Source organism: Gambusia affinis, linkage group LG23 (assembly GCF_019740435.1).
Source record: "Gambusia affinis linkage group LG23, SWU_Gaff_1.0, whole genome shotgun sequence".
In the NCBI taxonomy this organism is placed as follows: domain Eukaryota; kingdom Metazoa; phylum Chordata; class Actinopteri; order Cyprinodontiformes; family Poeciliidae; genus Gambusia; species Gambusia affinis.
In genome coordinates this window covers 11,747,884-11,772,287 of record NC_057890.1, presented here as the reverse complement: position 1 = coordinate 11,772,287, position 24,404 = coordinate 11,747,884, and the positions used below count along the sequence as shown (strand labels likewise).

The following is a 24,404-nucleotide window of genomic DNA, read 5'->3' as shown; positions in this document are numbered from 1 at the left end:
GCACATTCATTCCTACACTCTGGAAGGATCTATTCCTGTAGCGTCTGCAAGCGAAAGTCATTTCTGGTTCGTCAGCACAAATTCAATATCCACCACCAGCCACCCAAACACCATTTTTTTCCTCTATCCTTCCCACTCCAAACTTTCATTTCCAAGCAGAACAAACAGTCCTTTCTTTCTGTCCTTCTTTCTTTCCCTCCATCCATTTTTTCCCTCATTCATCCGTCAGTGTAATTGCCCTCTCTCCAGAAATAGAAAGGAGCTGCCACAGACTGTCAAAGAGCCAGTGGTTAAAGTGTCCTTCAGGAGACAATTCAAACACTTGGAGAGATTAACTTGGTTCTGAGTAGTTTGTGCTATAGGTGTTCACACCTATGTTGGCCCAATATTTTATTTTTTCCACAGTTGCAGATGTTGTACAAACCTTTCGTCTTCAAAGTTAGTTCTTTAAGATGACAAAAAAAAATAGAAAAAGTCCAGCTGTTTTAACAGAAAATGGCTTTATTCTGAACATAAATCTCATGAGGAGAAAAATACTGACACCTCAGATTGAATAAAACAATTTCACAGATGGTAAGAATGACTTTCTCTCGTTTTCATCCAAATCATCCACTGAATATTATTGTTTCGCTGCTTTAATTCAGAGCTGTCTCAGAGAAATTACTGAAAACATGCCGAAAAATATAACGTGTTGCGTCTTTTAAGAGGTTCATGAGTCAAAACCGTCAATACCTTTCAAACTAGCTAAAGGCATTTATATAGATTGAAAGAAGAGTAATTAAAGGAATGTTTCTCTCTTTTCTCTCTCTGTCTGTCTGTCTGTCTAAAAGCTTCGGGCTGACGCAGAAAAATACCTGGTTGTCTTAGCTCCTTTGTTTTGGGGCTCCCTGAACCATGAATGGCTTTATCGAGAAAAATCAGAACAGAAAGAATTCAGTGATTTTGTCTTTAGTGAGCTCCAGTTCTTCCTCTATAGGGAATCTGAGCAGACTGGAAAATACCCACTCGATATCTTCCTGTCTATTCTGATGCTCACCTCTGGATCTTCTTGATCCATTTTGTGGAATCCTACCCAACAATGTCCCATCTGGTGATGTGGTGAATGATTTCCTCTTCACCTGTCCTGTTCTGATAATAATCTCACACTTCTTCTTGTTGCAGACACTTCTGGGAACCAGCTAAGATTAAATTATTATTTTTTTCATCTGCTACATCTCTCTTTGGGCCTTTGGACGTGTTTTTAAGCCCTGCGCCTGAAAATTGCCATTTAACCGTTTATAGTTGTCAGGTAAGATAAAAAATATTATAGTGGTTTAAAAACTTTTGCAAGGCACAATTTCTTCATAATGCTTTAAAATGGGGACCATCATTACTCTGGTCAGTTCTCTGGTTGTTCATACTTTTTTATTTCCTAAATATTATTTCACCTTTTTCATGTTCTGATTTCTAGCTGACTCTTTACAGAGAAAAGCCCATGGAACTTAAATATTTGCTATATTTTTGTTTGGAATCCTGGCAGTTCAATATCCATCTATTATCTTTTTTCTCTTATCCAAAACCAAGTCATGGTACAAAGGAATCCCAATATCTGTCTCCTTGGTGACACTCAGCCATATTATCCCTCAACAAAGTTGTGGTTCTGGGCAGAACCAAACAAAATGGTTACATTCTTATTGTTATCATTGTGTTTTTCAGAAGCCACAGATCTTGGGACTTCTTACCCTTCTAAACCAAATCCACCCTTTGGAGAAAACACTCCTTCTTTCCATCTTAGATTCAGGATCTCATTCTTTCAGTTCTCACAAATACTCCGATTCGGAGCACAGTAGGTCCTAAAATAAACTAATTTGTTTTCTAGAAACATTGATCACTGCTGCATCCTCTCTTCCAAGCAGTCGGTCTGAACTTCAGCTTTCTCCACAGTTGCAACCCTATGTGTTCGGCCTGTTTCCCCCACCATTGAGTCTGTAAAATGTATTATGTCGAACCAGACATTAGCTGCTGCAAGAACACCTCCCTCGACAGAAGCAGCATGGAAAGTGTTTTCTAAGATCTCTCTGCTCTGCTGCTATGTCTCACTTTGCCATCTCCTCCTCCTCCACTGCTCTGCTGTTTGTCTTATCAGTCAGTTTTCCTTACAGCCACTAGAAAGAAAAAAAAAAAAAGAAGAGTAAAACGAGATTTACGTTCTACTCTTTCAACTGATTTTGTACTGCATGTACGACTGCAGGGTGGAGGTAGTAACACAGAGCTCTCACGTGTTGCATAAGCTTGTGTTTGTGAAGGGAGGAAGCCGTCACCATCACCCTCTCTGTAAAGTGTCTCATCTCTGTCATTAGCCAATCTTGTGAGTCTGCCTCTCTGCCAGCCTTGCTGCTAAAATGCTAATGAGACCTACACACTGCAATTACAAAAAAAATAAATAAACACACATACACACACTCACGCGTGCAGACAGACACGCCAGTGCAGATACACACATCGCTCGTTGTCACCCATTAGGGGGCATTACAGCCCCCATGTTGAGCCCCTGCTTACATCAGCAAGCAGACTCTGGGTTATCATATTAGTTGGAGACTTTTCATTAGTATGATTAAAGCCTAGATGAGAACATTTGTTTAAGGTGTTGAAGAGATGTGAGGGAAGGGGAGGAACTTCATTAAGAGAACGAAAACATGAATTAAAAAAAATAACATTAATTGCCCCTTCTGATTAAGATTTTACTCCATACTGACGGGAAGCTGAAAAATTTGGCTTAATTCACTATCATTTGAAATTCTAGACCAACCAGAAAAACACCACGATAACAAACAAAATGTAATCAATGAAAAACCCAACAGTTTTGAATCCTTCGACAGGGACTGAAACGGAGAGGCAAACTGCATGTGACAAAAGGCCTCCTCTGTTCTGGCATCAAACCAGGGACGTCACTGCCACATGATAGGCGCCTTCAGCCAGAGCAGCCACCCACACAGGGATTAATGTTTGAAAAAAAAAAAAAAAAGTGATGTGGCAACGTACAAGCAAAAAAATAAGAAAATGTAGTTCAAAGTGGCCAGGGATGAATACAGACAGTGTCAGCTCAATACTCTTTGAAATTCCCTAAGTATTCTAGCAGAAGACAAGGGGGGCATTGAATAAAGAATATAAATTAGTCCCAGTAACACAAAAGTAGACATATTGATTGATCGACAATTGATAGAGATATATGCTTATAAAGAAAGGAAAGGTGTACCTTGTAGTTTATTTCTCCCTGTTTGAGGTCTTATTCTGAGTTAATTATTTTCACGTCTGCCTTCACACACATTTGAACTTGAGTTGTCAGGTTATCGTCCAATGACTGCTGCAAGTATAAGTGGGTACAGACAATAGATGGATGGATATTTGAAAAACATTTAGCCATTTAATAGAAAGGTGGTATGTCGTCATGGCAGCAAGCTAGCAATAAGTGAAATGCATTTTTTATAAATGTCGGAAACAGTTTGCATTTTGTACACTTATCACCATTCAAGAGTTTGGAACTGTTGATTTTTAAAAAATAATTTTAAGGGATGACCTAATACTTTTGGCAATTGCAATTTATTATTAATTTCCAATTCATCTTCTAAACCCTATTTGGCATTCCTCTCAAAGCTATCACTAAGATATTCCCTCTGGGCATGTTGTGATAGATTATTTGCCAACATTTGCTAAGTAAAATGTTCCGCTTCTTTTCAATTATAAACGACATGTTTCTATAAAGGTTTTATTTTAGTGGTAAATGGCAAGTACAAAAACATTTAACATTTTTCTATGCAAAGGACAAAACAGTTCCTATTTAGTTGAGGTTCTCAGGAGTGCCTGGATTGGACAAGTAAAATTTTTGGGGTTTTCTGCACAATTTCTTTGCATTTGCACTTTTGCCAAAGAATGATTTAAAATAAACCTTAGAGCAGTGTTTTTAGTCAGTTGGAGGTATAAATAAATGTGTCAGAGCACAGAGGTTGTTCAATCTTGTTATATGTTTTCAACTTAAGAGATACAGGAAAAAAAATCTTTATCACCAGACTTAATATTCAGCCTTTTAGCATTTGCTAACTTTGTTCAGCTTTATTTTGCAATATTGTTGGACCATTATGATTTTTTTAGCATGTGACTGCCAAGTATTTTACTCCATTAGTCATAAGGTCAGTGCAGCTGGTCTAAGAAGCTATATCAACATATTTCTAAGCAGTTATGTTTCAGCATTAGTTTTAACTATAGGCTATGTACAAATCTAATTTAGTTTTTACCACAGTTGCACAGAGAAGATCAAAAATGATTATCGATTTTTTTTATTTTATAAATTGTCAAATAATATGAAATTTCAAGTCCAAACAAATCCACAATAAAAATGTGTGTTAAATCAAGGGCTGAACTGCTCCATGTCTGATCCAGGACTGGCTTAGCTACTCAACAGTTTTCAGAGGATGCCATCCATTTTGTCTGACTGAAGCCAAAGATTATGTGCTGCAAATATTTGCAAAAGTTTTTTTTTGTTTTTTTTGTAAAATAATACGATTAGATTTAACTTCCCCAAATGTTTTCATAATCCCTTTCAGTGATCCAATGAAATCTTGGATTTGTTCTATTTTCCGTCTGCCCACAGTTTTAACCTGCTATTAGCCCTACATGCTTGCTACAAACCTAGAATAACCCCATATAATGCCGCACCTTATGTTACCTCATTAAGGTTGTGATTTCTCGGGATTAAATGGAATCTGATTCAATGGCTTCACATGCCAACATCTCCGTTTTGCACCCGATTCAGAACCTAATTGTTCTTATTTGTATTGCACCACAAGTTCATGCGCTGTAATCCTTTTTTTTTTTTATCACAAAAAAGAGGGTTAGGTTTGTACACGATGGTTAAAGGTTTCATTTAGGCTGATTAATCTGCAGGTCTCCGAACATATCCCGCTAAATAATTCCTCCGTGGCAGAACAGCGTGAATCTCACACTTATGAGGCTGCATTTTCAGGCATTTCTTATTCAAAACGTTTGACCCTGGCATAAGACTCGCGGCTGTCAAGAGTGTTTGGCCAGGCATTCGTGCTGTTTCGTGTGAGACAGAGGGACAAAATAACCCCACTAGCATGCAGTTGCCAGGTAAAGCTCTGCAGGGATTTGATTTTGAGTGTGTGTGCGCGTGTGCATGTGTGTATTTTAGAGAAGCTACTAAGGGAGGTTGTGCATGGCAAAATGGTTTTGTTGACTGTGTGGAAAATCAGTGACATGTCTCCTTCTCTGTCTGCCTCTGCAGTGCCTAGAGGCGGGCCACGTGGCTCACATGGTGGCGCTCTGACTCAACGTCTTTGACACTCGGTCCTCTTCTCACCTGATTGCCTCCTCTCTCATCCACTTGTGTTTCCTCTACCGCTATCTCCGATGTCCTCTTGTGCCTCTTTCTGTTTTTGCTCCTGTGTTGACAGAGGCTGAATGGAACACCATCTGCCATGGGCATGCTGCTGCGATGTGGTTTACAAGAGGAAATATTTTATCAGCATTGCTCCTTGCATAGACTCGGACCCGGCATGGCTGCACAAATCCAGGCACAGGCATGCCAAAGTGTGAACATATGAGAGTTGATGCAAGGCAGTAATTCAAATCTGAACCCGGAGTGTAATGAATTTCATTACGATATAGATAAACTGACGGAGGGAGTGGGTGTGGGGGAGGGTGGAAAACAGAAGCGAGAGCTGTTTAATTCTGTCTGAGCTGGAAGCCTCAGCCCCACAGTCAGAACATGGAGGCTTGTCTCTTCTAGTTCCAGAGAGCGCAGTGAAATGCCCCGTGGAGGAGATGCTTGGGCAGCAACCAATGGAAAGTCAGTGTGAGCCGAATTCACATGCCTGTGTCAGAGGCGTGGGTTTTTTAATAACGGTATTTAAATCAGGGGGAATTAGTGCGTGTGTGTGGACAGTTTGAGCGTCTAAATATGCGCAGTTCTGAAGAAAACGTGCATAGATTGGACCTAAATTACCTCTACAATATTTACACACAGGAGCTATTTTCTGCCACTGTCAGAGATTATTTGCGCCACTCCTGCTCAGACTGAATGTAGACGAATTGGGCTGCTATTTGTCTGAATTCCTTTCTCATTTAGTTTTCTACGATCCTTTCAAAGGTTTTCACATCGTCCACATCGTTCACATCAACCGCAAGCTTGATTTCATTCTATTTTTTCCAATGGGCTAACATCCAGAAGTTTAAAGAGAAGAATATGTGTCCTTCAAATTCTATGACAGAGAAAAATCTAAAAAGATTAGTATGCATTTGTATTCAGTCTTTCATAATTAAACTTTGTATAAATATTTTTTGCAATTACAACTCCAGGTCTTTTGGGGTAGTTCTCTATCTTTCAGTCACCTACAGACTCACATGTTCTACAGACTCAAAGATAGCTTTATTGGTTGGCGAACATCTGTGAACATCAACTTTCAGTCCTGCCACAAATGTTCAATGGGATTTGGGCATGGACTTTAACTGGACCATTCTACCAAATACATAGACTTAGTTTTAGACCAATCCATTGTATCCATGGTGATATGTTTTGAGTTGTCAACCTTCTGAAAGCTAAACTTTCACCTCAGTCACATGCCTTTTGCAGTTTCTGATATAATTTCTTCCATCTTGTATCTAACTCCATCTTTCCCTGATGAAGATGAGCATTTTCACAGCATGATGCTGCTATTACCATGTTTCACCGATAGTGTATTTTGCACCCAAAATAGTGTATTTGGGGTGTACATCAGCAGGAATGGAGAATTTACAGCAGGAATTTTCTTCTGCACCACTAGCATTTTACATTTAGGTCAGGAAGTCCAATTTTGACCTCATATAACCAGAGCACCCTAGTCACATGTTTGCTTTGTCACCTACATGGCTTGTGGCAAACTGCAAACAGAACTTCTTCTCATTTTTTTTTTTCAGAAACAGCCCACAGCCTGCTTTTCTGAAAGAAAACCATGCATCATTAGTTTTCCACTTTACAAAATTGCACCAAATTGAATGGGTATGTCACATAAAACTCTAATAAAATATGCTGACGTTTAAAAGTTGTCATATGACAAGATGTAAAAAAGTTAGAGTGGCATGAAAACTTTTGTAAGGCACTCTATTTTTATTTTTGGCTTGCTTGAGTCACCAAACTAAGACATCCATCGATCCATCCATTTTCTATTCATCCTTGTCCCTAATGGGGTCGGGAGGGTTGCTGGTTCTTATCTCCAGCTAACATTCCGGGCGAGAGGCGGGGGTCACCCTGGACAGGTCGCCATTCTGTCGCAGGGCAACAGAGACAAACAGACAGGACAAACAACCATTCACACACACACTCACACCCAGGGAGAATTTAAAGAGACCAAATAACCTGACAGTCATGTTTTTGGACTGTGGGAGGAAGCCGGAGAACCCAGAGAGAACCCACGCATGCACAGGGAGAACATGAAAACTCCATGCAGAAAGACACCAGGCCAGGAATTGAACCCAGGACCTTCTTGCTGCAAGGCAACAGCTCTACCAACTGTGCCACTGTGCAGCCCCAAACTAAGACATCAGGAAAAAAAAACATTAGCAGAAAAGCATGTAAATAAAAAGAAAAAAAAAAAAGAAATCAGGGCACTGACTTAGAAAAGGAAGAGCAGCTTCTTTTCCTCTGTTACATCTTTTGGATGGTGCACAAACACACCCAGAACAGAGATATTGACATGCGTGTCTTTCAAAGCAGCCATCATTACTCTAAACATTGCTATTGAACAGTGACCATTAGACATAATCAATCCCAGAGCTGTAACTGATCTGTTCTCCCACAGTGCGGCAACCAGACATGAAGAAATGTTCAGGGAGATTTCTGAGTAATTGCAGAGATTTTAAAACTCTGCAAAGTCTTATATTCTACACAAGCTACACAACAGTTTCCAGGGTTCAGCACACTACGGACTGCATGGATTGTAATGCATTCTAGTTTGATAATGATCACTATTATCATGTAGCACATTGTCAACAAGTAATAATATTTTGTCCGGGCTCTGTAATCGATCGGTTTATGCACTGCGACTGACTTGTGCTGCTGTATGCCTGAAACAATTTTTGTCAAATAATAAAAACTGTCCAAGTGAATTATTTGTTTCTTCAAAATATTTTTTTAAACCTGGGTAATATTTTACAAAATATTACACTCTACTTTACACTTTACTTTATTTAACTACACGGATAGTTAAATAAAGTTAAATAAAAGTCATTGCTGTGTTTGTTGCGTTACTTATTTTTTCATTGGAACCTCGAATGATGAAATAATAGGCTTTTGAAACATAATATTATTTGTAGTAATGATAGTAAATCCAGAATATATATAGTCAAATAGAGAACTCTAAACTCCCAGGGCCCTGAACACACCATTCTCCCCGAGAAATTAGCTCAATTAGTTGATTGAGTCAGGTGATGAGGTTCCGTTTAGCTTTGTTTGGTATTAACACACTGTAAAGTCAGTTATTACGTCGAGTGAATATCAAATACATGATGTAATTTGGACATATATTTTGGCTTCACATATTAACACCATAAATGGTAAGTTATGCACAAACACATTAAACATTTTAACGTTAGTTAAACGGTGAAAACTTGCAGGCAGCTAAATAATATTTCATCTCTGTTTGTCAACAGTCGGTCCACATAAACTAACAGAACTCTGCAACTAATTACTGGAGCGAAAAAGCTGCTCTGGAATAAACAGAACTGCAGGTGCGACTTCATAAACATCTGTCCTGGATTTATCTCACGTTGCTAATCTTGTTTTTTGGATCTGCTAAACCAGGGGTGACAACAGACCAAGTGAGATGACGGAGTGAGCAGAGAGGCTGCAGGTGAGTGCAGCTAGATTTCAATTATGGGGGCTGTAAGCGAGCTATATTCGGGCTGATATGCTTTTCACATCATCTTATGGAATACCACATTTGTTTTACAAGTAGCTTTTATCATACAAGTGCCACTTTATGTACTGGCCTGCAGTGAGGTGTGAACCTGTAAATGTAATGGGAATAATGTTTTAGCACCAAATTCTTGTTCATCAGCTTGAAGCTGGATGCTTTAAATAAATCTAAATTTCTTTCAGTAAGTTTATTTCGCTCCTAAGATTGTTACTGACTCAGAAAAGTGGTGGTGTTGATGCTCGTTTGAGCTGAGTCACTGAAGGTTGGTGACCTTCGTGAGGGGAGTCACAGGACAAGGAGGTCTACTGCAACGCTGAAAACCTCTGTTACTCTACTGTTGTCTTCTCTGCATTGACATTGTTTCATTTGCTTTCCAGTGATACTGACAAACAAGTTGTGTCAAAGAAAACAATTTAATCTGGAAGACGAATTGAAGAATTTTAAAAGCTGAAATTGATAAAAAAAAAAAAAAAAGATTTAGATTGTGAGGAAATCTAAAACCACAGGCGATGATGTTCTGACATTTTGTTATACTATGTAACAGTTATGTTCTTAAGTATAAAAAACACACATCAACAGTTGAAAAAAAGCAATGATTAATAGGTTTAACATGAAGATTTTGAGTTGGATCCTGAAATAATAGCAAGAAATGGAATCAGCACAATCTTTTGGTTAATCAATAACATACGCATGTATTAAATTAATTCTTTCTGTTTGTTTTTAACACACATTTTAGGGGGAGGTGTTGTTTTGCTGATGGTAACATAACTACTAAAACATAAATACATTTTTTTCCGATCCTATTAACATGTGCACATATTCTTTAATGCCGGTTTATGTGGTAGTGATTGGTACATCGTGTTCTGCATCCCAAGGATGTATGTAGGTGCCAGACTGAACTAATGGAAGGAAGCTGAATCCTAAGCAAGGATTTTCTTAATGGAAAACTAATTTTCTACAGTAGAAGCATAAGAAGCTGATCAACTGCTTAAGAAGACCGTTCATTTTATGTCAAACCAAGGAGATCTGAACAGATAATCCAGAGTATGTCCTTAATGTTGTGCTGATTTTAAAATAGTATGTGAACCATGGTTACCTGATGGTGTACTATCGAGTGTGAGCGAGAGCAAATGAGTGAGTCTTATTAGATAGGCAGAACGCTGCAGCTGCCAATACAGTCTCTCTGCTGTAGGTTAAATCAAATTTAGTTGACATTTTCTTTAAAAATTATTCAGCTCCAAAGTGCCAAGTTCTTGTGTACCATTAAATAATAATTTAGATTCTATTGGCAAACAATACGCATTGCACACCTTTTTTTGAGATGCAGCTACCGTCCAGAACATGTCACTGATAAAACTGTAACATACACGTTTTAAAGAAGTCTTTTAGTGTTTGCTGTCTATCCCTGTCTCTAAACAACACGCTAACACTTGCATACCAACATCCTTTGGGAGTCAGTTCTAAGTTTGGATGTTGCTCAGTCTTGGCAGGAAACCCTACACCCCTCATTGTCCCCAGGACGCATTCTCTTCACATGACATTTGAAGATGGTGCATTAAGAGGGTGGATGATCTCAGCGTAGATATTAGCTGTGCATATTCGTCTGTAGATTGTGTGTGTGTGTGAGTTTAGTTAAAAGTTGACTGCATTTACCAAGTGCGAAGATGAACATTCTTGGTGTGAGGCACTGGATGCTATGGGGTTGAGGAAGAGAATGAATAGGAGCGTTTCACAGTGAACTCACACTGCTGATGGTCAAGGAGAAGGTTTGCATGGGTTGCTGCAGGGAAGTGTGACATTTGTTCAAAATAACCATTGGCTGATGTGCCGTCCTGCAGCTGTGAGTGTGTTGCCAGGTGATGTCACTTCAGATCTGCCTGTGTTGAATGAAAGCTCAAAGGTGACATGAGCGTTTGTTAAATCCTTGAGGTCAGACAACAGTGGGGTATTTATAAAACAGCTTTATCGCAATCCAAGCAGTTTTATTTCCACAACTAATCAGGAAATGGAAGAGTTTCCATAACTACTATTGGATGCGACAGAAATTTGTTAGGATCTGGGGGAAGACCCAAACTGTTTACCCTGGCATGCAACGAAATTGGTTAAAGTATTTAGTATCAGTCCTAATAGTACAAATTACTGGACTATCTGTCCATGGTATTAAATGACCACGGGCTAAAACATAATTTTAGCCCGTGGTCTAAATATTAATATGTAATATTTTCCATGTTGAAGTCTGTTCATGATGAACTAGAGTAACTGAATACGTAACTTTGTTGGCATTAGGAAAAGCAATCAAACATGTTAAATACAGCAGATCAATCTCATGGCACTTCAGCTTAATTTGGTTGGAACAAGATTTAAATTAGCTCTTTGCTTTGACTCAGTTTCTGAAATTCTCATTAAAAATAGAAATGGCATGTTTTAACAAATATTTCTTTGCGCTCACTGAAGTCATCTGTTTTAGCCCAAGTAGGATTATAAGCATATGATTTGCCATTTGCTCCATTTTAACTACCACTGAGAAAAGATGGGTGGATATTAACTTCATTTAGCCAATACTGTTGTTTAGAGAAATATATAAATATAGAAAAATGGGCTGTAAAATGCCCATTTTTATTAGTTTGGATCTTGGACACAGATTCTGTTGATAGAATAAGACAGGCTGATGTTGTTGAATGCCTTCCCCAGTCTAAAGTCACCATGTGGCCATCAGTAGGGGGCTGATGGTCCATACGAGTTCTCAGTGTGTTGCTGAAGCTAAACTCTGCGAGCCTAAATGAGTGTTTAGAGGTAAACACATGCCGCACATTGCTATTGATAGAACAACCAGTACTCTTAGGTGCATGCTGAGCAGAACCAATCACGGCAGAAGACACGGCAGTGTTCTTGCCTTTGTTCTCTTGATTGCAGAAAAACGATGCCCACGTGTCATCTTCTGATGAATTCGTGTTTACTATCAAGCAGGACGGTGACAGCAAATAAAATTTTCTAAATGATACCTCGTCACATATCCAGGAGCGTGCAGCTGTCAGTCGGTGCTGTGCCGTGGCACTTTGAGTGGTGCTGTTGCCATGGTGACGGTGTCCTGATTTCAATGGGTCTCTGCAGCAATTTCTTGCAATGCAGTTTTACTATTTTTATTTTGTTGCTTGGTGTCAGATCTTTAGTTGCGTCAGCATTGATGTCAACAAATTGACCTGAAGAAAATCTTTTAAAGCGTAATTGCAGGCGACTCAACAAGTTTGGTCCAACTTTAAATGGGCTGTGAAAAGTGGTTTCATGTTGCCTTGAAAATTTCAGGCAAAGGATTTACTTTGCTTTGTTTTACTAGACCAGAAATTTTAAACTATGTGTGCGTCTCGATGACGGAATGACTTGGAAAAGTGGCTAAATGACCAAGCCAGCCTTTCTGAGTGCTGCTTGCAAGCAGATTAATGAAGCTGTAGAAAAAGGTGCACAAGTAACTGCAGTCTAGACAAAATGACAAAATGGCACATCAATGCCATAACAGAAGATTTAGGATTTAACCTGCATGTCAGAGATCCCTTGTCTTTAACAAGAGTGGAGAAGTTACTTTTGATCAAATGTTACAGCAAGCCTTGCTGATTTAAGTATATCCCAGATCAGGGCTCCTTTTTGCATGAGATATAATATTGATACCGTGTAGCAAGGATGTAATCAGTCTCTCCCTCAAAACTCTTAAATTGGATTTTGTTCACAATCTTCTTAACTTTGACTGCAACCCTGTTGCCCATGCGTCATGTTTACCACTCTTTTTCCTTCCATACGACTTTCCAGTAATAAGTTTGAATACATTATTCTGTGAGTAGCCAGCTCCTGACATTTTGTGACTTACTCTCCTTGTGTAGGATGTGATTAACTTTCTGCTGGTCAATTTTCAAGTCAGAAATCTGCCTCATAACTTTAAGTTGTAACATTTTTCTATTGAAAATTACTGCTTTCTTTTCATCTGTATGAGTAAATGGGTTTTCTTCTGCATTGACCTTCATCTCATCCACTTATAATTCAGTTTTGATGACTGCACTTGCTGAAATCAACACTAAAACCTCATTGAATGCCCTTCAAAGGGAAACTGGTGCGTGTTTGCCTTCAGATAGGTAAAAGTCACTAAGCTTCATCTGTGGAGGATTTGTTTAAAAAATCCAAACATACAAATTGTGTATCTCATGAAAAGAGAGCGAATGTACTGCGTTACAGCTGCAGCTTAACAAAAAACCTTCATTGAAAAGCCACTGCATAATCAAATGACGTCAGCAGAGTCTAAAAATGCACCTCACTTTATTGTTTGTCAAGGTAGCATCTTTTCATCAAAGACGAGAAGCACAAGACTCTGCAGAGGCTCGGAACACTGCATCAGTTAAAAGTAACATGACTTTCAATCACTGCATCTTGCCAGAGTTAGAATAAGTTAAGGTTTATTCTAAAGTGTGGAGTGCTAATTAGCACTCCACATAATCTTGCAAGATTACAAGATTATCCCCCATGTATTCTTGGAGAGATTACGTGGGGGATAAGGTTTGGAAAAATGGATGTTGATTTACTTTTGGATGCAATCTGTTCTTATGCTTTTAAGCTAAACTTTTTCCTTCTATGGAAGAGGACAGTAAAACATTTACTTTTAAGAAGGAAATGGGAAAAAAAAGGCAGACCCATTTTTTTAATATGCATAAAGTCAGGCAAATACTCTGGACTCCGAAATCTTAATAACTGCAAGTTAACTGAAGCAAATTAGCACTCCACATTTTAGGTTTAATTATTTAATATAAAAATCCTCCAGCCTTTTAGATGACTTGTTTTTACAATGGGATATTTTCATGGACTGATGACATTAAAGGATAAAATCTATTGGCTCTCAGCTTTGGCTTAAAACCCGACTCACCTCGGACGGAACCAGATTTGTTACTTATTAGTCAGCTTTCACATACCTATGATACTTTTCACTCTTTGTGTTGGCTCAATTAAAGTTCTCATTCCATCTTTAGGAGACAAAAAGTCTCTCTGGGGGAACATCTGTCTCCAAATGCATTGTCGAGTATACAGATGCCAATACAACTTGCACACTTGGATAAGTGGTGGACCATGTGTATGTTGTCAGGACGTTTGCCCCCCGGTTGGAGGTGTACACAACAGCAAGTGGTTTCAGCTCTAAGAGGAGTCACAAGCAAAACAAAAATTTCCTAACAGATGCAACAACAACTTATCCCTTCATCTATTTTTATTCTTTTTTTAATAATCCTTGTCTTTATCTTTATGCCATGCATATTGCGCCTCTATGAGGCACAAACTTAAACACGCGAAATGAGGGCAGAGGGAAGAATGGTAATTTGAACTAATCCCTTTTTAATGATGTAACACATAGATGGCAGCCACTGAAATGCCCTAAAGAATCCAAAATAGGAAAAAGAGAAATACAATCATATTGCTCAACCCTTATTTCAAACAAGTTGCATTTACCGGAATTAAAATATTCGAAACTACTTGAGATCAATTTAGAAGTTTTAAAAGCATAAATCTAATATGAAGTATTCATACTTCAGTATCATAAGTATTGAAATCCTTTTGATCTTTATTTTCTCATGATCTTTTGATTTTCACTTGTTGAATTTCAGTTAGATATACTAACTTCTCAATGATATTCCAATTATGTAGTTGAGATGCACCAGTATTTCCTAAGATCATAAGTTGATAAAATCAGTTTTTTACTCTTTTATGTCCCATTCCTCTGTCAATACTTTGTGTACTTCAATTTTTCAGACTAGAAAAAATTACAGTTTGTAGGTCTTCATCTGTCATTAGTTTTAAACATTTAATCGTCTAAACTTGGAGCACATCAGTAAAAGAGGAGCATCTGAAGAGTACTTAGGACTGGCAGCCTCTAACCCTGTCAAAGTTGCACTCTGTTGAATGTCAGTCTGTGTTCATTTGCTCTATTTTCTTCACAGAACATCCATCAGGGGAGTTGCTCTACATTTTATTCTTAGCATTTATTCTCTCCAGGCCACAGAAATGATGTTCTTGATGTGAGAATACCAAAGGTTCATGGTTCATCTGTCTCCAACATCGACCGGCGACCACCCATCATCCAGCCTCTACCTCTCCTTTTAATGTCAAAGGATGTCAAATTCCCTAATGCACAAAATCGCTTGGTAGTTCCACGTGCACACAATAGCCATACATCTCACCAAAACTGGGCCAAGCACAGAGAAGTAACACATACAATGGCCCCTGCTGAGTCTGTCTTACACAAACGCATGGACTCATTCACACTTGATTCACCCCATAATGTGTGCTGCAGGTGTGTGAAGTGAATCCATGCCAGGAAAGCACCCGCGTCCATCGATTGCTCTGATCCATTTCTCTTTCTAGCTCATCTCCACTACTGAGTTCACTGCTATTTCCCTCAGTGTCATGGTGACATGTAAAGACACATGTGGCGTCACTATCCTTCTGTGTTCTTGACGGATTATCAGTCCTGAAATAGATCAACCTTTTTGCTTTTCACTTTCCGTTACCTCGCAGTTCTTTTTTGTCTTGTGTATTTCTCACTCTGCCTTTGTCGATCTATTTGAACCCAGTTAGTAGCAAAATCTAACACTGGAGGTCGTTATGTGGATTTGTATCAAAGGTCTAAAAGTGTTTTGTCTTGGAAAGATTGCATGGAGGATAAAGGGTTTATGAGGATGTGGTTAACTCTTAGACAAAATAGATTTGATCTGCAGAGCTCTATCAGCTCCTAGTGCATATACATACGTGTGTAGGTAGGCCAATGCTGTGAAATACTATTTAAAGGCATTTATTTCATAGATGATGAACTACGATAATCAATAATTAACTGATTTCTGGAGTTTTTGAACTAATTTACCAGGCATACCAGGAAATGTAGAGGGTACTGAAGATAATATGGTATCTCATTGAAGGTTTGGCACAGTATATCTATATTTAACCTTAGCACCTTATGAACTGTCTCAAAAAGGGCAGAGAAATGGACCACAGAAAGAAGTAGAAGGATCAAGTGTCTCAGAGGACAGATGTAGAAGCCAAGAGGATGGGAGCAGAGCTGAAACTAAAGTGCTTGGCACGCTGACAGTGGGTATTGTCAACAAGGAGACACCCCTCCCATCCTAGCCACAGTGAGCCCCTGAAAACTAATTACCAGCATGTCAGATCTTTAGCTAGCTACAGCTATCGCCACAGCTAATGTGACACCCAGCCTTCATCGCAGAACAATGCAGCAGAAATGTTGCATCCTGGGAGCAAACACATGGGGAAGAAAAGCCTTGTCTATCACAGTCACTCAGACAGCATTCACTTGCAAAAAGAAATGTTTAATTGAGTCACAGCTTTCACTTTGGTCCTTTTTGTCTGCCCCAGTCCCCTGACATTATAAAGGAACACAGTAAAGATGTTATGTAATCATGAAAATGGCAAGATATTTCAGGAGTTCAGTCATATATCATCTGGCAAGTGTTTGATTGTGATGCTATTTAGAATTTCACCAGGCCTATGTAATACATTTTTGCATCAAGTTGTCCTATGTTTTTTTTACTAGTCGGAGAAAGTGTGTACTTTAATTTTCTATTTTCATTTTTTTTAATGTTCTGATTTGTAAAACATTTGTCCACCTGTTATCTTTTGCTCATTCAGTTCCCCGGTTACAGAAGCAGCACCATAAACAAAGAAGCACACACTTCATGGTTGCTTTGCTTTGCCTGACTAAAGTTGTTTTTTGCTTCCAATTATTTCAGGCCACAGAGGTCTGGGTCTTGTGATAAAACCTGTTGTAACTGGTCAACTGCGGGTGGTGTCGGTTTTAACCATATCGACTGCCGACACGCTGCAAATTCACATCAACACATCCCCGACACACAGACCTTGTCTCCCTGTACTCATGTTAACATTCAAAGCCAGAGGATAATGGTATAACTGTGACTAAGGTTTGCATGTGTGGCTTCTAAGAATGCCTTCAGGCTGCATGAATGTGTGGTGTGTGGGGCTTTTTTCCCCTCGTGTGGTATATGCTGTTAACAGGGAAGACGGCCAGACACATGACACATGGCAAGTGTGTAAGTAAGTCCAAGAACCACCTGCTCCCCAGTGTGTGGGCATGTATGTGTGTATGCTTAAATTTATTTCTTTAGGTAGGCGTGCCTTCATGTTGAAGGGTGCTCTCCTCATCACTTCACCCATCAGTGGATGTTCTGCGATGATCCAGCTATTCTTGCCGGTTTTCCTGTAGTTAATGCTGAAAAGTAATCTGCTTGTTTGAAAAATCATAATGCTGTATTTTAAAAAAAACCAAGCAAAGAAAACTTTGGTTTTAAGATTTTGCATTTTTGTACACAGTCCCCTTGATGATTTTAATAAACCTTAAACTGTGGGTTTAAGGTTTACTAAAAAGAGTTTTGTTGTATTTGTCAAACTAGTGGTGTCCAACCAAGATGTTTATTAATGAGAGGAAATGAGATGGACATCTCTCAAGAGGATAACATGATGAAGCAAGTATTTATCACATTCCAATAAAAAAAAATACTACTTCAAATTATTTATTTCCTTTAAAATCAACAGAGCCCACTTTTTTGGCAAACACTTTTTGCTGGCCAGCTTTTTGCCTGTCTTAATTAAATTTTTTTCTTTCGCAAGGCTTTAATTTGTAACGTTAATACTTGAAGCTGCAGCACATATTTAAGGCAGTATAATTAAGAAATATTTAGCCAACAAAGGGTAAAAGTAAGACAAATCAAGGATGTAAGGACACATGGAGAGAGTGACTGACTTTCTCTGAGAGCAGTCTTTGGAACACCTGCTCCCTCTGTCTCCACAAGGCCACGGTCTGTGGCCTGTTTTACAACATCTCTCAGAAACTAAGAGCAATGATTGATATGAACATGAAGGCATTGTTAGGACCCTGCTTCAAACGCTGCAGGCTGCATTTTGATTCCTCTGTTTTATACAGTCACGCATCCCGCGGCCTGACAGAGAGCAGGAGCCAGGCTGGTTATTACTCATCTTGAGCAGTACCATACCAGGCTGTAGATATGAATCATAAAGGTGCAAATGGAAAATGGCTATTTTTACTTGCATGCATCCAATTGCAAGATTTGACCTAATTTCAAATGAGACATCGCAATTTGTTTTGTTTGTGAAAGTCTCGTCAGCTTTTGTTTTTTTTTTTGGTTTCTTTTTTTCCCTAGTCAAAAATGTAATTGACTTGTCCAACCCCCAACAAACTTGACATGGCCGATTAGTATGCCTGTATTTGTCTAGCCTTTTGCATAAATTCACCTAATAAACCCAATTTAACAATTGAACATGTGGTGTACTTTAGGGTTCTGTCCTAAACATTTAGTGGACACTAGAAACATTACAGAACCCAAACACGCTTCTCCTTTGACCATTTCTATCCTCGTAACCTAAAAGTGTCATCTCTCCCTTCTGGTCTTCATAGTTTTGGATTTCAACCGTTTTGAAAACGAGCACCAGTTAGACATGTTATAAATGTGCAATATAAATTTAAGTTTCTTTAAAAACAAAAAGTGCAAGCAAGTAAGTTTTAAGACACAAAAGGAAATGATGCACAAGGGTTAGACTTCAGAATCTTTGAGTATTCCTGAATGTTTGTACATCCTGTCAGAGACCAGAACAATATCAGAAACGAGGAAAGAGGAGACGCTGTGTCACATTTGGACAGTCTAGCATGATATGTTTGGTTTTCACAGCAATCAAAACCAAAGCAAAACCAATGTCTTTTTGGCTGAATCTGCATTGATTCTGCTGCATGGAGGGAAAAATTACCTTTTAGCTACTTCAAGTAATGACATTCATTTGTGTGTTCACTCCCAGACAAATCCTTGAATTTGACTGTGAATGAGCTGACCTAAATGTGATGTAAAAATGTTTTTTTTATGCTTGTCAAAACTTAATTTCTCTCATACTCCGTGGGTGGGGAGCCTCTCTCGTGTAATGAACTAATTTACAGTAGGTAAGAAGACGAAGACAGAGTGCGTCAGCACTGATGATGCAGATAAATCCTATTGGATGATGAAGTCTCAGCTAACATCCAAGATGAAAACTGCAGCAGAGCTATACAGCATTGCTATTGTTTGATTGAAAAGATATTGATGACCTTTCCAGCTCTACAAAGTATTGATTGGATCTTGAAACCAATTTTAGCCCAGATTGGACTCTAACGGTGCCCTTGTAATGTAATATGGAATGCATGTCCCTCATTTGTCATGCTAACCAGACTTATGAGTTAAATATAGACTCTTCCGGTTTAGCAGAGCTGGGGTTTAAGGTCTATTTTTAGCATTCGGGGCAGCACATGCAAGCTTTCTTTTGTCAAAGCAGATGATGACATTTCAGAAAATCTGAACTGTTTAGTGCAGCATACAAAGAACAACATAATCACAATGGATCCATCTACAAAGAGCAGAATTGTCAGCACAGAATCATCTCTTAAAATACTGTCAGTCATAAAACATTACTATCCATAATCTAAGGTAGGAAAGTGTAAAGGTAATTGCCACGTCTTACCAGGAATTGACAATATTGCAGTGTGTGTGAAATGTCATAACTTACCAAATATTGTTTCCAAGCAGTCCTTTTCAATTACAATATTTCACACATCTGTATTGAGATGATTGTGAATTTCTGCATTACAAATGTCTTTGGCCACAACTAAAAAAAAACCCAAATTTGCCAATAACTAAAATAAAAGTAGTATTATGGTACTTGATTAAAAATTAAGTAGCTTTTAAGTACAGTAAAATAACATCACATATCAACAGCATTGCATGTGCTACACTGATAAGTTTATTTTATGTTCATTCTTCCATTTTTGTTTATCTCTCAATAATTTTTTTTAGAAGCTTAACAGCCAAATGCAATTTATGTACTCATTAAGCTGTACTGCATGTCTGTCAGATCAGTATTCAGGAGGCAATTATAGGTGATCTTGTCGAATCAGTAAAATGGATTACATTTGCATGTTGTACAATTAGTCATTCAGTAAATAATCCAACACGGCAAAGAGAATTTGTCTTACTAGGCTTTTTCCTCTCTTCTACTCTGATTTTCTTCTTTCCCTTTAAAACTTTTTCATACCTTTTTCCCCTCTCTTCAGTTTCTGTATCCGTGACGATTGAACTAAATCCAAAGCAACTTCTAATAAAGTTTCAGATAAGTAGAGCATCATGATGGACAACATGAAATGGAGACAAAAAAATTTACCTAGCAGGCCGGCACACATTCCCTTCTATAGCCTCTAATTTTGGTGATGATTTTTCTCAAATAACACACGACTTAAACTTTCTTGGGTCTTCTTTCCGGGTTAAAATCTGTAAACTACGTGAGACCTGTACTGGTCTCTAAATTGATCATAAGATCAGACGTTTTCCCTCTTTCTGTGATTCTGTTGAAACCCAGGGAGATGAAAGCAGCGTTTTAGATCGTCACGCTGTCAGGAAGGAGACGTAGTGGGGAACCAATTCAAGACAACTCCTGGTGTGCTGCAGGGATGATATAAGACGTCACTGGGGAGGAACTGTGACAGGACTGTTGTCAAGGTCAGTTGAAAAACAGTAAATATAAACTAGCATTACTGCAGAGCATACTATATAGAACCACCTTTTTAAAAACACCTGGGTCCAAAAATGAGGAATAGAAGGTAGTAATAGTTTTCTTTTGCTATTGTTTGAAATGTTTCCCATCACATGCCGTAAAACATTAGTAACAGTGCTGCATTGTTCATTTAGATTTGTGTTTTGGAGACAAAGTAATTGAGAAAAATCTGATTATGTTAGATCAACACAAAGGATTATGTTGCTGGGTCAAATCTCAAGCCGGTGCTCGGTAATCCATAACAGATTACATTTTAAAAGGAGCCAGTATCATGGGCGGATGGCTCTGCGGTGGAGATTGGAAGCCTGGAGATGAGGGCCCTGTCAGCGGGACTGCAGGAGAAGATGATAAAAATCGGTTCCGACTGTGCTCAGTTCTCACATCCACCTCCCACCCAGCGTCTGCATCTTCCTCACCATTGTGAGTGTAGAGGTGGGATACAGCAAGGAGCAGAGCAGTGGGAGCGGCGAGGAAATAAGATGTGAAAAAGAAGAAAAACAGATATCAAGACAATCTTCTTTGTTTTTAGAGAACCTGCTCTTATTGGTGGGTGGTCTTTTTGTGTATTAAAAGTAACTTTATTTTTGTAGTTTGGCAAAAACACATTTCAGAGTACTCCAGGTCTTTAATATGTTGCAGATGCCGTTATTGAATTCTGCAGTGATATCCGTTATAGTTGACCTGAATGGTCACTCACTTTTTTTCATTTTCTTCCATCACAATGTCGCCACAGCTATTTGAGCTGTAGTTTCTCAGCCACTAAATGTGGACTTTAAATAAGATATCCTCCCAAATATTGCAGGAAAGCATTTCTTTCTGGCTGTAATATTGCAAATATTGATTTTGCTTTATCAATTACGACTTGCTATACGGTGCTACGGCAGTATATTTTATGAAAGTTGAGCTTGACAGAAGCTTGCAAAATTGAGGAAACAGATTTAAAACATGCATACAAGTGCACTTTGGCCTAAGTGTTTTGGGTTTTTTTATGCTTTCAGAGTGATGCATTTATGTAGGCCAGTTGTAACAAAATTTTAAAAACCTTTTTTTTTTTCTAAATCATGTTGCCCTCCGAGATGAGGTGTGATTTGTGAGCTGACTGTGGGACAATAAAGCAGATCTTAAAGATCTTTATCCTCACAGTGTTGCTGAGGTATCCGTGAAAGTTTATGAGTGTTTTGTGGACGTGTAGATGGTTTACGGCTGTGTTTAATGAGGGATTTTGTGTTGGGAGTGCTGTGGAAATATGGAGTATTCAGGAAAATTTTAAGGGCTGTCCGGTCCCTGTGTAGTCCTTGTGTTGCTGGGGAAACAGATTTGTCTGAGTTTCTCTACCAAACCCTTTGCCTGCGACTGGATCTCGGTTGCAGTTTCTGAGTGTTTCATTCTTAATTGTGTTTGTCATCTCTAACTTCGGTTCATTGTATTTTGAATATTGCATATCCTTTCAGTGGACAAGATCTTATTTGCTGTGTCACTAAACAGTTCTGATAATCTTATCCATAGTTAAAGGAGAGGAAATGAGGCTCCGTCGCCTGTCAACTTGAGACTGTAGTCTGTAAGTAAATTAAGTTGATGTTTTTACCCCGAAGATAAAATTAGGACGTGCATAACCACATGAAAAGTATATTGTTGCTCTGGAATCATGATTACATAATTCTGCAGCATTCTGAACTCAATTTCTCAAATGACGCTGCCTCTAAAATGCATCAGGAGAAGTTAGAGTGGGCTGCATGCTTGACTGCATTTGTGAGCTTGTTCATGCATTCCCTGCTCGCGTATGCAGTTATGTTCCTTTTTCTCTCTCTCTCTCTGTTTCTCGCTCTCTTCCTCTTCCTCTTTCTCTCTCTCTCTATCTTTCTCTTTCATGATTCAAATGCAAGTAGATTGCGGGTAGTTTTGGACTTAATGTGGCTTTCACATTGGATTACAATCACGTCAAACTGCCCCTCCAAGGATGACGCATACACCATCTCTGTCACACATAAAAATACAAATATATTCAAACACACCACTGAAGTCAGTTGTACTCAATTGCTTTAAGCTAAAATGTGGGAAAACAGGACTTTGAATAATTTTCATCCTGAGAGCTGTTTTGCTCAGAAAATTACCTGCTTATTGAACTATCCAAGACACATTAATGGAGCAGGTTTCAAACTAAAGACAGCTGGCCAACAGGGAGCTGCACCTGCCTGCCAGCAGTAGAAAAGCTGGTGTAATTTAGGGTTAAGAATTCGGATGGGTCAGACTGAGCAACATTCATAGACTTTGTTTCACAGTTCACTGGTAAGACCTGGAGTCATAGGTCACTAAGGTCAGTGGTCACACGCAGCAAGAAAGAATGTTTTATGGATGGGGGGATGAGCTGCCGGCCAGCACCTGGTAAGACACAGGGAGGGGAAAAGAGACCTTCCTCAAACATTCTGACCAGGTCAGAATGTCGTCTGCGTTGAAGAAAGTCTGACTTGGAAGGAAAAAAAAGTACTTGGTTAATATAAATCAAGAGAAAAACATGTTTTGAAAAAATATGTATCGGATCCTTTTAATATTCAACTTAACAATCATAGTCACCTGAATCACGTCAGTTGTCATATTTTGATTGGATGTCTTGTAAATGACTTTTCAGTTGTATTATAATGTGTGTATTGATTCAACCAAGTACACTCAGTCTGACAGTTTCCTTTGAACTTCTTTGCTGCAGTAAACTGTTAGTACAAAAGAGATGCTTCTGTTTGTCCAGATGTCTGCCTTTCTGCAAAACTGCATTTATTTGGATTACCTCTGACTGCAGAGACAGTGATGTCTTGCTCGGCTCTAATATTGTCTGCAGACAACTGCTTGTTACCTGCTTAGGCTTCATGTGACGTCTGCTTGGCTGTTGTCTTTATTTTGTTGCCCACCAAATTCATTTACTGCAAAATTCTACCCATCTACCGTCTCTTGCTGTTTTGCATTTCATTTATGTCCTGGAATGAATTAGTTTTTCTGTCAAATTATTTAGTATGCATTTTTGCAATCGTTTTCAACATAACACTATGAATATAATGATGGTTCAGTAGAATTCTTTCATATGTGCTTCCTGTGTCCACACGTTCACGTAACTGAGAAATGTGCAACATAAATGTGATTTTTTTGTGTGCTCATGTGGCTTTATTTGCATATTCCATATTTATGCTGCAGCATGCAAATCAGACAGGCAGCGTCTATCACATTTCTCCCTCACAGGGAGAGGGTGAGCAGAAAGAACCTGGAGACGGGTCGTACCTACAGCTGCACAGGACACCTGTCTCTCCTGTAGCTCTGTTGCCGCTCTAAAGCCACGCATGTACACGTCATCCGGAGCGCACAATCTGACAGTCTGCTCAGCGGTAATTCCTTCTGTCTCATCACCCCCCACTGATTACTAAGAACCTTCAACAAAGGTGAAACGGAGCATCATGGGGAGTTAAGAGAGACTTCATAGCCTTTAGGTCATTACTTTCACTAATGCAAGATACACACTTTTGAGCGGTTGTGCCGAATAGTCGACTCGCGGTCACATGGTTTTGAGACGTTCGTATTTACTCATACCTTTCACACCTGTGGACACTCTTCCCACTTCAATATACATCTAGTATTCCCCATTCCTTCCCAGCAATTTGACAGTCTTTGAAGTGTTTTTTTTGTTTGGTTTTTTTTTTTTTTTTAGAATTGCACAAATGTACTTAATTCTGCACCATGTCTGATTAATTCTCCTCAAATGTAATCATGCAGCCAAAGCATTCATTGATACAAATGATGTACAACTAAAATTTTTATATGTGTAAAGCAAAA

The 24,404-nt window shown here is 38.8% G+C and overlaps 2 long non-coding RNA genes across 4 annotated transcripts in view; one reads left to right on the top strand and one right to left on the bottom strand.

Moving 5' to 3' along the window:
• Window positions 1–359: 359 nt before the first annotated feature.
• On the bottom strand, window positions 360–3,521 carry LOC122826397. The gene is made up of 3 exons (XR_006369782.1): window positions 3,236–3,521; window positions 2,259–2,401; window positions 360–2,144 (listed from the first exon to the last, which is right to left on the bottom strand). It is a non-coding gene; the product is annotated as an uncharacterized LOC122826397 (long non-coding RNA).
• A 4,913-nt stretch (window positions 3,522–8,434) lies between these two features.
• Window positions 8,435–24,404, top strand: part of LOC122826732 — a 69,700-nt gene continuing 53,730 nt past the window's right edge. For 2 of the 3 annotated variants that reach the window (XR_006369851.1, XR_006369850.1), the window contains exons 1-4: window positions 8,435–8,586; window positions 8,683–8,760; window positions 8,834–8,882; window positions 20,397–20,536. This is a non-coding gene — a long non-coding RNA (uncharacterized LOC122826732). Of the gene's footprint in view, window positions 8,587–8,682; window positions 8,761–8,833; window positions 8,883–20,396; window positions 20,537–20,851; window positions 21,692–24,404 lie in introns of those variants that run through there. The other variant, XR_006369849.1, reaches the window with a different exon arrangement.